Source organism: Pinus tabuliformis, chromosome 9 (assembly GCF_031772625.1).
Source record: "Pinus tabuliformis cultivar Carrire ecotype Pingquan chromosome 9, CPIR1, whole genome shotgun sequence".
In the NCBI taxonomy this organism is placed as follows: Eukaryota; Viridiplantae; Streptophyta; class Pinopsida; order Pinales; family Pinaceae; genus Pinus; species Pinus tabuliformis.
The window spans coordinates 1,457,248,115-1,457,264,316 of NC_142307.1; positions in this window are offsets into that span (position 1 = coordinate 1,457,248,115).

Here is a 16,202-nt window from a genome sequence, read left to right on the forward strand (position 1 = left end):
ATCTTCAGAAATTACTTCAGCTAGATAAATAGCTCCCTCCTCCTACAATAATTTGAATTCCCTTGCAATTTGGCACTCATACAGAAATTTAGTTTCTTCTAATTGATTCAACCTCCTAATACAAAACTATTCAACCCTAGAACATATATTGGCTTCCACAAAGAAATCTTCCTCCCAAAAATAATTCATTTTATATAATTAATTATGTCCTAGAAGAGAACTCAAAGTGCATAAGGAAAAGTCGTCATTCAAACTAATTTGGCCTCAACCCCTAAACTAGCCTCTGCAAAAGCAAGAAGAATTTGTCTACAATTTAATTCTTCCGAGAAAATAAATTGGTCTCCCTCCAAGAAACTTTGCCCTCTAGAATTATTTGGCTTGACTAACAAGAATTTGACCTTCTCTAGTAAAATTCAACTTGTCAAGAAAAATCTTGGAATTATTGTAATGGATAATTTGATGTTTCCCTATGATTCCATGATCTCTAGCAAATTCGTCCTCCTCCTTGTTAAATCATTATGGAGAACCTAAGCTATCCTCCCCTAGATTGGCTAGGGTGGATAAGTCTCACCACCGAAACCAACCTTAACCAGCTAGAGTGGATAGTTTTTCACTAGGGTTTCCCTTACACATTAAACCACAAGATATTTGTGAAATTAATTCACAAATATTACAACCATATCCCAAAAATGAGCTCCTATCTTATTTATATGAATTATCCCTTATCCAAATACCATGGGTCACTAAAATACCATAGGTCATTTTTCTTAATTTAATTATCTAATATCACTTTAAAAATGTTGTTTTTTCCCCTTGGTGACATTATATAATCAACCGATCCTTTTTTCTTTTACTATAGCCTATGGGAATTAGGATATACCACTAATTCGACCCCTTTGTAGTCACTATTTGGAAAGGGTAATTACAATCCTCCCTCCCTAAATTGCCTGTCCTCAAGATGTTGTAAGTTGGGATGTTATAAGATCTGATCTCCCTTCCATGTGCCATCTTCTATTGGTAAATTCTTCCACCTAACAAGATATTCCTTGATTGTCCTGCTTCTCAATTTATTTTCACTAGCATCCAAGATCTCTTCTGAAATCAATACTACTTGCCCCTCTTCATCTAGTGGGGAGTAAGTTTGTCGAAGTCATAACATGATGTCCCAAGACCCTTTTTTAGGCAAGATATATGAAATAAATTATGAATCCTACTTTCCTTTGGTATCTTAATCTCATATTCCACCTCCTCGATTCTCTATAAAACCTTGTAAGGACCATAGAAACATCGTTTGACATTTTTTCCCATGTTTCTTTAGAGATGATTGTTGGTGTGGCTACAAACATAGAAAAATTAAGTCTCGCTCTTCAAAAATGTGTTCATCCCTATGCATATCTACAATATACATTTTCTGTTGATTATGGGTAGCTTGTAGGTTCTCCTTAAGAGCCTTGAGAATGTTTTGGCTATTTTGTATCCAGTCCTTGGAACTAGGATCCCTATTGTCCCCATAATACAAATCCACAAATAAAGGAGAATTATGGCCATATAATTCTTATAATAGGGTAATACCAATGAACATATGATAGGTGGAGTTGTAACAATGTTCATCGAGATGTAACCACTTGATCCAAGAGTTATGTTGCTTGAACAAAGTTCCACAAATATCCTTCAACGCACATGTTTATAATATTTGTCTAACCATCTATCTATGGGTGATATCTCATGTTGCACTTCAATTCTATGTCAACTAACCTAAACATATCTTGCTAAAATGCACTAAGAAATCACTAAAATATATTTAGGCAACCCATGGAGTCTAAATACTTCCCTGAAAAATAACTCAGATGCCTATGTTGTCTTGCACTCTGATGGAACTTCAAAGATGTATGTGAACTTGGTAAGTATATTGACCACTACATAGTTGTAATCTCTTCCCTGTACCCTAGGAAGGCCTATGATAAAGTCCATGGACACACTCTCCCACTTCTACTCTAGAATCGGCAAGGGATGCAATAAACCTACAGGATGAGTAGCCTCTGACTTGCTCAACTAACAAGTCCTACACTCCTTAACATACCTCAAGACATCATCCTTGACACCCTTCCAAGTGAACCTCAATCTCATCTATTTAAGTTTTTAAATACCCATGGGTCCCTACTAGAGGTGAGTCATGAATGGCCCTCAATATCTTCTCCTTGAGGTTAGACTCTCGGCCTATATATATCTTGTCTTTATAGTAGATGATGTTTCCCACCACCCTATACCTATCATCCTAGATGTTCCATAAGAGAGCATGTTGTTGGTCTCCTAGAAAGATCATACGCAACAATGTTCTTCTTACCCTTGATGTAATCAATGTCAAACTCGTAAGATTGTATCTTATTTATCCACTTATGTTGTCTCTCGTTCAAGTCCTTCTACTCCAAGAAATATTGTAAAATATTATGGTTAGTCTTAACCATGAACCTACATCCTACTAGATATTTTTTGAACTTGACCAATGCATGCATCATGGCGAGCATCTCTTTCTCATATATGGAATATAGCCTCTTTATCTCCCTAAGCTTCCTTCTTTCAAAGGCAATTGGGCATATGTTCTAAACCAAAATGGTTCCTCTGGAGCATCGCATTCAAACACAAAGGGCTGAGTGAAATATAGAAGAGTTAAAACTAGGGAAGTTATGTTCACCTCCTTGCACCAATCAAATATCTATTAAGCTTCCTTTGTCCACCTGAAGCCCCATTTCTTTGCCAATTTGTTGAAGGTGCAACCAACTATGAATACCCCTTAATAAATCTCCGATACTAGTTGCAAATCCTCAGGAATCCTCGCAACTCTTCAAGACTCTTCAGTGTTGGACAATATAGGATCACCTTAATATTTTCTTGATGTACCTATACCCCTTGCGCACTAATCACATGGCTCAGAAATAAGATCTTTATCATGCAAAAGTCACATTTGGATTCCTTGGCATATAGTGAATGCTCCTCCAATATTCCCAACACCTCATCTAGATGGCATATGTGGTCCTCCCAAGTCCAACTATATATTAGAAGATCATTAAAGAATACTAATAGAACTTTTTGTAATTGCCTATTGAAAATACGATTCATGTGTGACTAGAAAGTTGTAGGTGCATTAGTCAATACCAATGGCATGACCAAAAACTCATAATGCCCATAATTGCACCAGAAAGCAGCCTTAGGGATGTCTTTCTCTCTGACCCTAATCTGATGATACCGTGATCAAAGATAAATCTTTCAAAAATAAACTACCCCATGCAATTCACCCAATTGTTCATCAATCCAAGGGTTAAAATTGTATGTACTCTAATTCCAACATTTAATTATCGAATATGGGATTGTAAGACAGATATGAAAGCATAGGAAATGAAGGATTATAGCATATTTTAACATATGCTAACAACAAACACTACAAAGAACTAATCACTAAGGACTATCACTTGTCACTGCATTGTTAGGACTCTAATGCTTATCGAGTTCTAAACCACAATCTTTCATTACCAACAAGGAATGTTCATGTGTTTTTATTTATGTATCTTATTAGGTTTTGAGACTTCAGTGATTCTAATCCTATAGTGTTGCATACAAAAATTCATTAAACATGCTGCAGAAAATTAAATTGAAAAAAAGGGTAAATGCCGGCAACTATAAGAAAAATCGTGTGATGGAGGTAAAAAATGACAAGGAAATAAGCTACAAGAAATGCATTAATAAAATATCAAAAATAAATGCTAAGTAGGCTTAAAGATATATCATAGGTTCTTATTCATTGTAGGAAGCTTTTACCAAGTAGTTGCAAAGCTCCAATCAATTAAAGAATCCTAAACTGCAAATTATATTTTTTGTAATACCATTTTCTAGTACAAAAACTAGTACCTAATTAAGTATAGAAAGGCTGGAAATTGAAATTTTGAATATTAGTATTGAATTAAGTACGAAAATTATGTACATTGAAATATTGAATATTAGTACCGAAATAAGTACAAAAAATTTGTAGATTAAAATTTTGGGTATGAAAACATATTAAGAAACCAATTCAAGTTTTCTTAACTCTTAAGCGTGAGAAGATTAATTATAATATGATCATAATATCTTTTACTTAACAGATCTGGAAGTAGACCAATAGATCTAAGAATGTGTGAAATACAAATTTACAGAAAAAATGAAAATACCATCAAATAAATCTGCAAAAAATAAATAAATAAATAAATAAAAACTAAATATTAACCTACTCTACAAATAAAAACCAATACGTTACTTGAGTCGAGGGGCCCTTCCCGACTTGGAAACGTTCCTGCAACTAATTAAAACGAGTATGATGCTCAAATTTCAATAATAAAATCTCCATTGCCAAAAAAACTTCAGCTTATGTTTACAAGTGAAACTTCAAATTTGATTACAACTCAAAAAAAGGATCCTGGAAATTCTTATTCGCGTCCTCTCCTTTCTTATTGTCGTGAAGATCTATTTATTTTATATTACAATGGAGAGAAAGTGATGGTCCAAAGGATTATATCAACTTCCATGGAAATATCACTCTCGTACTATAATTAAAATAACAAATAATATTTAAAAATGCTCTTATTATGATTTGGGAGTGTATTAAATTATTTGTTGGAGATGGGAAACAATGCCACTTGGCATTAGTTTGACATTTTTCCCAATTTGGACGTAACTGCCCATAGTTGTAGGTGCGTAGGTGCAGAATCAGGTACTGAACTAAGTGTCGAATTAAGTATCGAATTTTTGGAAAATGCCAATATAGTACCGAATTAAGTACCGGATTTTTGTAGGTGTAATTTAGGTTTGAATGTAACTTTGAATAACATATTGATATTCACATGTGAGCTAGGTGTGAACATAAATCCATCCATAAACATGTAGTTGCAACCCATCTCATCTCGAGAAGTGTCAACGTGTTAACCTTTACTTAGTACTGAAATTGATAAAAGGACCGAATTGTCAAATTCTAGTACTAGAACTTATTGTTTGAACACATAAACATATTAGTAAACCGCAATTGGAAAACCACATAAAAAACTCATTTAATCATTAAAAATACAATAAATCATTAATAATTAACCACAAGGTAAAATGAATGCATTTAGCAAAAATTGGTAATATAATAGTTATGGAATATGCTATAAATATATGAATACTGCTTGTAAATGAAAGGTTTGGATAACCAATATGATAACATATCTAGGGCCCAACATCCCCCCATGCAAAAGACTTTTCATTCCCTCATGTAATCAAAATATGGACTAGGAAGGAATGATGGATGATATAAGGTGATAATGAAGATAATGGTTAAATAAATATGGACTTGGAAACTTGCAAGACCATTACTTATTTTATGGTTCATTTCTCAAATAATAAACAATGACTTCATCCTCTTATTGAGAGCATTCATATGATGATTTTGTGAATGGTTTATGATGTAAAAGGAGAAGACACTATAGATATTCATGTACCACAATCATCCTTATGGTATTACTAGAATATGCATTAATAGATTTGGAATGAGGGTTTAATAGTGTTTTAAGAAAGTTGAAGAAATAGGAAGTGGTTAATCATCAAGATTCCTTAAGTTTTAATGAGCTAAAGAGCCTTTAAACATGTTTTACCTCAAGTATACCTTTTGTACTTTGATTTGTACTGCAAGCTGCAATGGAAGTAGTATGAAGCTAAAGATGAAACAGAGTAAGATTGAGAGTCCTGAATGATCTAGAAGAGCTGGAGTTGATGGGTGCCAATCTGATCTGTTGAAGGAAACTAAAGAGAATGAACTAAATATGTTGAAAAGGTCCCAACAACCACTCCCCCATGCCTGAGGTTTTGCATGTCCTCATGCAAACAAAGTGAGGTACTGAAGAAGTGAGGAGGATTGTTGAGATGGCTCCAACATAAAAAGGGACCTGAAAAACAAAATAATGGAACTACTGAGATGAATACTGAACAAAATAAGTCATCTGAGATTTATTAAAATGATGTAAAAGTAACACTAATCATAAAATAAATTCCAAATCACTCATTACATATGATTTCATCAACCCTTAATAATTTTATGCTCAAGAAAATAAATTTAAGGGGATCTCCTTCTTTGTAGCTAGGAGGCTTTTTTATGATGATAACAAATGATGAACCAATGAAAAATTAGTTATTACTAAGAAAATCCCTAAGTCTTATAGTTATCAAAGTATTACAGATAAGCTTTGCAGCTGAGTTCTATTAATTCTATGTGATCATAAGTCCCACTTCTAAGGTAATTAAATATTAGATATAGTATGAAAAACCAATGATAGAGGATCAACGTTACCTTAATACCAATCTTTAGTAGTAAATTTATAGAGTTTGTTTTTCCCTTGACTTCATCCATGCATACTTCCTTTTTATTATAACACTATAGAGTAATCATCATACGTGTAAATAAAAACCCTTGGTTTGGTTGACACTTCATTAGGAGGAATGCCCCATTGCCCGAGACAGTCCATAGCCCCAATGGATTTACCTAGTGGTATCACAGGTCAGTACCTGCTTCCAACAGGCATCCATAGTGTCAACGACTTAACCTCTTAAACCTATTTTACACTAAAGGCTCTAGTCTCGTGTTTTCTACCATTTTAGTTTTATATTATGGATATTGCTTTTGCAATTGGTAGATGGGGAGAAACTTTAGAAGCCCCTTAAATGCATAGGATGATACCTTTAAGAGTGACTTTGATTACCTGCATAATGTCTTAGATGCATAAGGTACTTATAAGTACTCAAAGGACATAGCATGAATGAGCCATTTTAATGTGAGATGGATGAGGTTGCCAAATAATAACCAATAGACACCTAAATTCCTACTAATCATAGTTTTCATGTCTGATTTCACCTTTTAAAGTAGTGTTCCACTATGAGTAGAGACTTCAGTAACTCTTCCACAAGTCTTAAAAAATATGCTCGCATATCATGCTTTTGGTGTTATGGTTATAGTATTCAAGTTGATTTTTTTCATTGATATCATTGTGTGGACATTTTAATTTTATTTTAATCCCCTTAGTATGCTTTGGTAACTATATTTTGAGCAATTGTTTTGTATTGATAAACATAAATCTATATGTATAAGAAAAATGAAATTCCAAAACAGAAATGGCGGCTATGAATAGTTTGGAATTATCATTCAATTAAAATTTTATGAAAAGGATTGCTTTTTCAATCATCTTTGTGAAATAGCGGCCTTAAAACATATAAGTAATGATAAAGCATGAATGCATCATTTTTAACAAATTAAGGAATAAGGAAAGATATCATCAAATCCTTCCCTAAGTGTTCGATTTCATTGACGAATATTTCTTTTACGCTTTTGAGTACCAGTATTCTTCTAGTATTTCAACATCCCAAACTAACAAAATCCTCGAATCCTTATTTGTCTTGCACAATAGAAAATCGGTACCAAAATTATGGGTATTGATTAGCTAAAACGAGGTACTAGACAGTTGGTATGCAATACTAGACGATGTTGCAATGCAATCATTTCCAACTTCACATAAGATTCCAAACATAATGGTCATAACTTACTTTATTGAAAAGAAAAACTAGAAACAAATCTAACTATCAGAAAGAAATAATAAGTGGGAAAGAAAATTAATAGTTGAACCATGTTGCTGTTGGAAAATAAGACTAAGTGGAAATATTCATTAAAAAATATGAAGATGAAACAGACCTCAACAGAAATATGCAAAAAGAACATAGATCTCCCATTTTCAACTAGTTTCTTTTTTAATTGTTAGCATTCCCACTTATACAAAAAAAATGAGAAAGGTAATGCACTATATTTTAGAACTAAGCTAACTATTATATGTAGCAATTATTTATTTATTTATTTATTTATTTACTATCCTATTCTACCTAAGAAAAAGAAATTCCTCTCCTAAATTATAGGAGTATTTCCAATGTAACCATGTGTATAATAGGTGTGAAAATGCATTCATACTCAAATTTAAAATATAATATTCAATGCATACCTGAGTATGAAGAACCAATTATTTTAGTGATGTCAAGAAATAAGGAAGCATGAAAGAGTGGTATGGCCTTACAGTGACTTGAAACCAACTTTCAACAAAATCAAAATGCTCTTGGTTTACCTCTTTATTTGGATCATTTGTCATATCCTCCTTTACCATGACATGCAGATCTTCTAGCATTAGATGATTATCCTCTTGTGTGCTTAGAGGATATGTAGATAGGCATGTCAAAAATTATTCAACCTCATGTCCTAATTATTGCTCTCTATTGAATGCAGTCCATGATTCTTCAATTTCCTCAACAAGTTTGCAAGAGTAAAGGTCTTCATGTGGATGTGATTCATGGAGTTGTTGTTCTTCTATCGCTTCTAGGAAGGAAGATAATTTCTTGGCTACTGTCAAGATTTGTTCTTCCTGCAAAGAAGAGACCCCAGTCGCTGCTAGTATTTGAGAGAGTTCTTCCAAACTCTTGATCATCCTTGAATATTGCTTTGCTGGTTGCTAATCAATGTGATGCACATGGATTAGTGTACATAATTCTTATTAAAAATCCTAAAGAAATAAGAAGGAAACACAGTTAAAAAAAATGCAAGCAAACCAATCATGTACTCAAAGTGCCACCATGCTACTAAGACCTTGTTGTCACCAAGTTATTTGTTCACACAAGTTAGGCTTCTCTTCTTTTCATGAATTAATCTGAAGGAAAACACACTTGCAAAGAAAAAGAAGGAAACAACAAGGCAGAGAAACCCCACCAAAGTGGATGCGCAGGTTCTTATCCCTCATCTTACCATTTTATTTATGCCCCCAAGTTGTCCCTGGAACTAAAATAATGCAGAAAAAACTTGTGAAAACAACTATCGTCTAATCCCTTTAGCACCTCCCTGGCAACGGTGCCAAAAATGTTGGTAAAATTATATGTACTCTAATTCCAACATTTAATTACCGAATTCAAGGTCATAAGACTTAGAGATGAAAGCACATGAAATGTAGGATTAGAGACTATTTTAACGTATGCTAACAATTAACACTAGAACGAACTAATCACTAAGGACTATCACTTTTCACTGCACTATGGGACTCTAATGTTTATGGGGTTCTAAACCACAATCTTGCATTACCAATAGAAAATGTTCATGTGGTTTTATTTATGTATCTTATTAGGTCTTGAGACTTCAGTAGTTTTAATCCTATAGTGTTGCATACAAAAATTCATTAAACATATTGCAGAAAAGTAAATTGCAAAACAAAACAAAAAAGTAAATGCTAGCAACTATAAGAAAAAACATGTGAGGCAAGTAAAAAACGACAAGGTAATAAGCTAAAAGAAATGCATTAAAAAGGTGTCAAAATAAATGATAGGTAGGATTAGAGTTATATCGTAGGTTCTTATTTGTTGTAGGAATATTTTGCCAAGTAGTTTCATAGCTTCAATCAATTAAAGAATCCTAAAATACAATTTACATATTTTTAATACCATGTTCCAGTACAGAACCTAGCACCGCATTAAGTACAGAAAGGCTGGTAATTGAAATTCTAAATATTAGTACCGAATTAAGTGCAGAAATTTTGTAGATTAAAATTCTAGGTATAAAAACATATTAAGAAACCCATTCAAGTTTTCTTAACTCTTAAGCTTGAGAATATTAATTCTAATCTGATCATAATGCCTTTTACTTAATAGCTTTGAAAGTAGAACAATAGATCTAAGAATGTGTGAAATACAAATTTACTGAAAAACTGAAAATACCATAAAATAAAATCTGCAATTAGAAAAAAAAAACTAAAAGTGAATGTTAACCTACTCTACAAATAAAAACCAGGGTGTTACCTGAGTCGAGGGGCCCTTCCCGACTTCAAAACATTCCTAACAACTAATTCAAACCAATATGATGCTCAAATTTCAATAATTAAATCTTCATTGCCAAAAACTTCAACTTTTGTTTACAAGTGAAACTTCAAATTTGATTACAAAAACCAACTCAAAAAAATGATCCCAGAATTCCTCTTCGCGTCCTCTCTTTTCTTGTTGTCGTGCAGATCTATTTATTTTATATTACAATGGAGAGGAAGTGATGGTCCAAAGGATTATATCAACTTCCATGGAAATCTCACTCTCATACTATAATCAAAACAACAAATAATATTTAAAAATAGTCTTGTTATGATTTGGGAGTGTATTAAATTATTTGTTGGAGATGGAAACAATGCCACTTGGCATTAATTTGAATTTTTTCCAAGTTTGGATGTAACTAGAAATCTAGATGTAACTGCCCATAGTTGTTGGTGTGCAGGTGTAGAATCAGGTACCGAACTAAGTACTGAATTAAGTACCGAATTTCTAGAAAATGCCAAATTGGTACCGAATTTTTGTAGGTGGAATTTAGGTTTGAATGTAACTTTGAATAATGTCTTGAGCTTCACATGTGAGCTAGGTGTGCACATAAATCCATCCATATACATGTAGTTGCAACCTATGTCATCTCAATAAGTGCCAATGTGTTAACCTTTACTTAGTAACGAAACTAATATAAGTACCAAATTGTCAAATTCCAGTACTAGAACTTGTTGTTTGGGCACATAAGCATATTAGTAAACTGTCATTGGAAAATCACCTTAAAAACTCATTTAATCATTAAAAAAGCAAGAAATCATTAATAATTAACCACAAGGTAAAATTATGCATTTAGCGAAAATTGGTAATATAATAGTTATAAAATTTGTTATAAATGTATGAATATGGCTTGTAAATGAAAGGTTTGGATATCCAATACGATAACATATCTAAGGCCCAACAATAGGGTACTTGTTTTAATTGTCTTTATGTTGAAGGCCTGATAGCCATTGCACATTCTCAACATCTCATCCTTCTTCTTGACCAAATAACGGATGAAGCAAACAAACTAGAACTAGGCTTGGTGTGCTTAATTTCTAATAAATACTTGATAATTTTTTTGATTTCCGCCTTGAACATTTTTGGGTTCCTATGCGAGGTTGTTATCGTTGGTTTTTGCGCCTCTTCAAGCTCAATGGTTTGCTAAAAAACCTTGTCAACAGGTCTACCAAGTGGTATGTCCCTAAATACTTGTCATGTTTATTCAACAATGACTGAATATCTGCATGATATTGTTGGCTACTATTTGAAGGTTTCTATGATGTGATCAAACACTCTACTGCCCAAAATATGTCACCATGCCAAAAAATACTCTCCATCGTTAACCACCCTAGGGGCGCCATTGGTCATACCCATCAAAAGAAACTTCCAGTCATCTGTTGTGGTGAACTCCATCTCCATAGTTTGGTAATTATTCCAATGTATCCCTATAGATACCAACCATTGAATACCCAATATAAGATTGGTGTTGGCCAATTCCACCACATAAATCATTTGTTAGTTATTAGTCTTCGAGAAATGCTTTTGGGTAACAAATTTTGGGAATTATGCAGAAGAGCATCATGCATGAAGGATTTCATGTAAGAGGATATCACACAAGAAGGTTGGCTTAGGGATAGTGTGTGGAAGTTGCAAAGAGAATAAATTGTGCATAAGTGTAACAAATAAGGAAAGCCATTGGGATAATTTTGTCTTAGCCAAAACCATTCCTATTTTACTAGCCCATAGTAATATTTACTATCTCGTAGTAATAATTCACTACTAAGGGGCTTTTGGCCAACTTGGGTCCAAATCAAAACCTATAAATAGATCGAGGTCGAGGAGTAAGATACACACCTAAACATATAGATATAGACATAGAAAGAATTTTAGATAGATATATGTGTATCAGGGATATGGGGAAGTATGTTTTTGCACTATAATGATGAATGATCTACTAAGGATGGTGAGCCAAGATGGGTTTGATTGTAATGGAAGATCCACAGTTATAATAAGTAGATATGTTTTATTTCCTATTCTATCTATTTGCATAATGTTTAATGGCTTCTTTATTTTTCATGATATTGCTAATTTAAAATGTATGCTTGATGAGACTAATGCATGATTTCTAAAGAATTGGGGCATACATCATTTCTTTTTCTGAATATTAATAATGATATGCTAGATATGAGAAAACTAAGTAATCATAACTTAAGTTCCCCCTCTCCTTCATCACTGTAAAACTGTTCAGGTTCCTGCAGTTCCCCCTATATGCCTCAGATGATACTTCACCTACTTGTAGGTGTTACTAAAAGGGTCAATGTTTGTAGGGGTTTTGTTGGAAAATTCTCTTAAACCCCGAGTTAGCCCCTTACACACAAAAAATCAGTTTCCCATCTTTAGCTTTAACTATGGTACCTTCCTAGAACACTCCATCCTAGCACCAGTAGCCACCTCCACATCAAACCCCACAAATTCCTCTGTAGGAATATTTTTTCTGGCAACCAAGGCATAGTCAATAAAATTGTGGGTTGACCCAGTGTCAAATAGAATAACGAATTTCTATCCTTGCACCACTCCTCTAACCCTAAAAGTATTAGATCTAGGATCACATGAGATTTTGGTTATTATAGTTCCAATTCTCTTTTTCGTTGATGGGGGCTCCTCAACTAAACTACTATGCCCATTTTCTAGAGTTGATTCCATTTCTCCTTCTTAATCACTATCAGAGAATACTTCTATATAGTGCTCCTTTCATTTTCCCATGCATATGTGACCTAGTACCCAATGATCTTTGTAATTAAGAAAAAGTGTATTTCTCCTTAATTCCTCTCAAACCTCATTGTTATCCTATTTTTCCCTACCCAATATTTCAATGAGGATCGATTCTTATGTTCAAAGAGGGGTTTGGGAACTATGTCCTCCATATCCTGAGTCTTCATGATAGCATCATGTAATGAATTTGGTTTAAATGCCTTAACCTAGCCACATAGTGGCTTGGATAAGCCCTCAATGAATAGCTTGACCAATTTTTGTTTCGATGTATCAATCACCATGATTGCAGTATTCTGAAACTCAAATATGTAAGTATTGGGTATCATTGTCTGCCTAAGTTGCACCATCTCCCTAAAATGAAACTCAAGGTATTTTCTATCAAACTGATAAATCAATTTGTGTGTGAATTCTACGTAAGAGGTGATACTATATTGTCCTATGGTGACTAACCCAAGGTATCACCATTTGTGTGCCTCCCCCTACAAGTGCAATGTAGCATATTGGATTTCCTTTGCTTTTTTCATGGGGTTAAGTTGGAAGTATGCATACAACTTCTACACCCAAGATTTAGTCATGCAACTAAATGAGCCATTAAAAGAAGGGATATATATCTTACATGATTTCCTTAGAATCTCATAATTTTGTGACCCTTGATTATAATCTTTGGGCCAATTCCTATACATGATAGCACAGAAAAATTGTAGTCACATTGGTGCATGAAACTATACTCCTAATGTTTAACATTCCCTCTGATAATCAATATAGTATTCTTTGGTAGCTCCCCCTTTTTAAATTTTTACATAAAAACACACTATGCAACTCTCTGAACCCTTGGCGAAACCATAACTGACATATTGTAATGGAGAGTTCGAAGGGGGATCCTCCCCCTCTGCCAGACGAGACAACAACTTTTCAAGCCATTATTTGATCAATCTCCAAGAAACCGCAAATGAAGGAAGAACACTCCAAATTTTTCAAGAAGGCGGAAAAGATTCCCTCAATCGTGTTGCCTCTAGGTTTTTGTAAAGCTTCCTTGGCATTTTATCAACATGCACTGGCAGAAAAAATCATTGGTATGTGGCCATCCCACGATTCTATGGAGCAATGGCTAGAAAAACTTGGAAAGCAATGTTGAAAGCAAACATAGGTTTATATTCTTGTGGGAATGATTTTTTTCTTTCCTATTTGAATTCAAAGAATACAAAGATGTAATATTCAAGAATGACCTGTATTTCTTTGGGGTCATAGGAACGTACTTGAAAAAATGGACACTGGCCTTTAATCTAGATTAACTTATCCCAAATGCAATGCCTATATGGGTAAAACTCCCAAGACTTTCTCTGTCATGCTAGAGTGACGACTATCTAAGAATGATTGGGAATGGTCTAAGGAAGTATTTGGACAAAGCCAAGTCTAAGGGTTCTCAATTCACCTGTGAAAATATTTGTGTTGAAGTATATTAGGAGAAGGTTCTACCATCATATATCAACCTCACTCTAGGTGAATGGATCCATTGTCAAGTGATGGATTATAAGAAATTTCCCTTCAATTATAGAATTTTCCATGACTATGGCCGTTTCACAAGAGATTTCAAGAAGGTCTAGATGAAAAAAGATGAGGAAACAATAGTGACGCAAGCGAAGCAACTGAAAACACATTGAAGGAGGGGAAACAAAGGAAAGGAAAAGGAAAATAGAAATCAACCAACCTAAGGTAAGAACATAGCTTCGATTTCATCAAACCCCTTTTAGGTTCTATAATCATAAGAGGAATGAGAAAAAAGTAAATCCAAATAACAATAAATGCAAAGATGTTTCTAAGGAAGAAATGGTAAATGAAGAATGGGAGGAAGGGGAAATTTGAGAGCCAATAAGACGATAATAAGAGGAGCCATTAAGAGAATAAAAAGAGGAGTCATAAGGAAATAAACATATCTCTACTCCAATGCAGGAAGAAGAAAATACTCCAACAGGACAAGAAGTAGTGGAAATCATTTCAGCAAGAACAAAAAGATCAACTAATAACACTCCAAAGAAACTGAAGGATCCAATGGGGGAGTTGGGCAAGATCCCGACAAGGAATATGGAACAGAAAATCAATTGGGCTAATGAGGAAAGAAGTCAAGAAACAGAAAGCAACAAAAAAAAGTGGGGAAGACACTCCAAGAAAGCTACCAGAGAAAATGAGGTAGAGAAAAACAAGAAATTTGTGAGTTAAGCCCAAATCAGTGAAATTATTAAATTAACTTTTCTTAAGGAACGAAAAGGCTCTCCAGATGGAGGAAGCAATTTCCACAAACCTCAAGTAAGTAATGAAAATTATCTCATGGCATATTAGGGGAATGGAGGCTCAAAAAAATCTTAATCTATAAAAGATTTAGTTAAGAAGGAGAGGCCCCTAATCTTATCCCTACAGGAAACAAAACTTGAGGAAACTGAGCTTCTAATCTCCATTAGATCTTTATGGAGGGACAATATAAAGATAGCTCATAGTTCTTAGGGAGCTTCAGGTTGTGGGGGAAATTTTTGGTTAGATTTGAATTTTACTATGAAAGACAATATTAAATCCAAATACTCGATAACAATGTTGTTATAAAGAAAGGACAAAAAGAGGAGAATTTTGGGATTTTTTAATTTTTCTAAGGGAGACACAATGGAACCAAAATAACTTAGTTGGAGGGGAATTTAATATAATTTTATATTCTTCAGAAAAAAGGAGGAGGCAATCCTGTAAGAGATCTGTTCAGAGAGAGATTAGAGGATCTAATAAATGAATGGGATTTACTAGATATTATTCCAAATAAAGGTTAATTTACATAGAAAAATAGAAGATGTGGAGAGGGAAACATAACAGTAAGGCTAGACCACTTCTTACTTCATAGAAATTGGAAAATTCATGGAATAGATTGTGCTTCCTCAATATTAATTGATCAAGTGAAGTTGGATCACCAACTAATCTCCTTGGATATTGATCCTATGGAAGATATGGTGCCTATTCCTTTCTGTTTCAACCCAGGATGGATAACAGAAGAAGGGTTTCTAGAAATAATTAAAAGATCTTGGATGACCCCTGTCTCTGGATCTTTAACCTTCATTGGGAATCCAAGCTGAAAAAGGAAAAACAAGCTCTAAGAGTTTAGGCATGTGAAAAATATACTCCTCCATCTCAAAAAAAGGTTAAATTGGTTAAGGAGTTGGAGCAACATCAATTGTTGATGGACAATAGTACGGTGGATGATTGGCATCTAGATAAGGAAAAGGAGTTGAGCAGATGGATTTACAAATTGAGTAGGTAAAAAGAGGAATACTAGAGATTGAAATCAAGAAGCGTATGGTTAAAGGTGTGGGATCAAAAAACCACTTCTTTTCATAAGAAATCTAGAAGAGTTAGAGGAATTGTGCCAGAAGGTAAATCTAAGTTAACATCTCTTTTTAAAATAAAGTAGGAGGCTTTTAATCACTTTCAATATTTATATATCGAAAATAAGGAGCTTGAGATAAACAAAGATCAGAAAT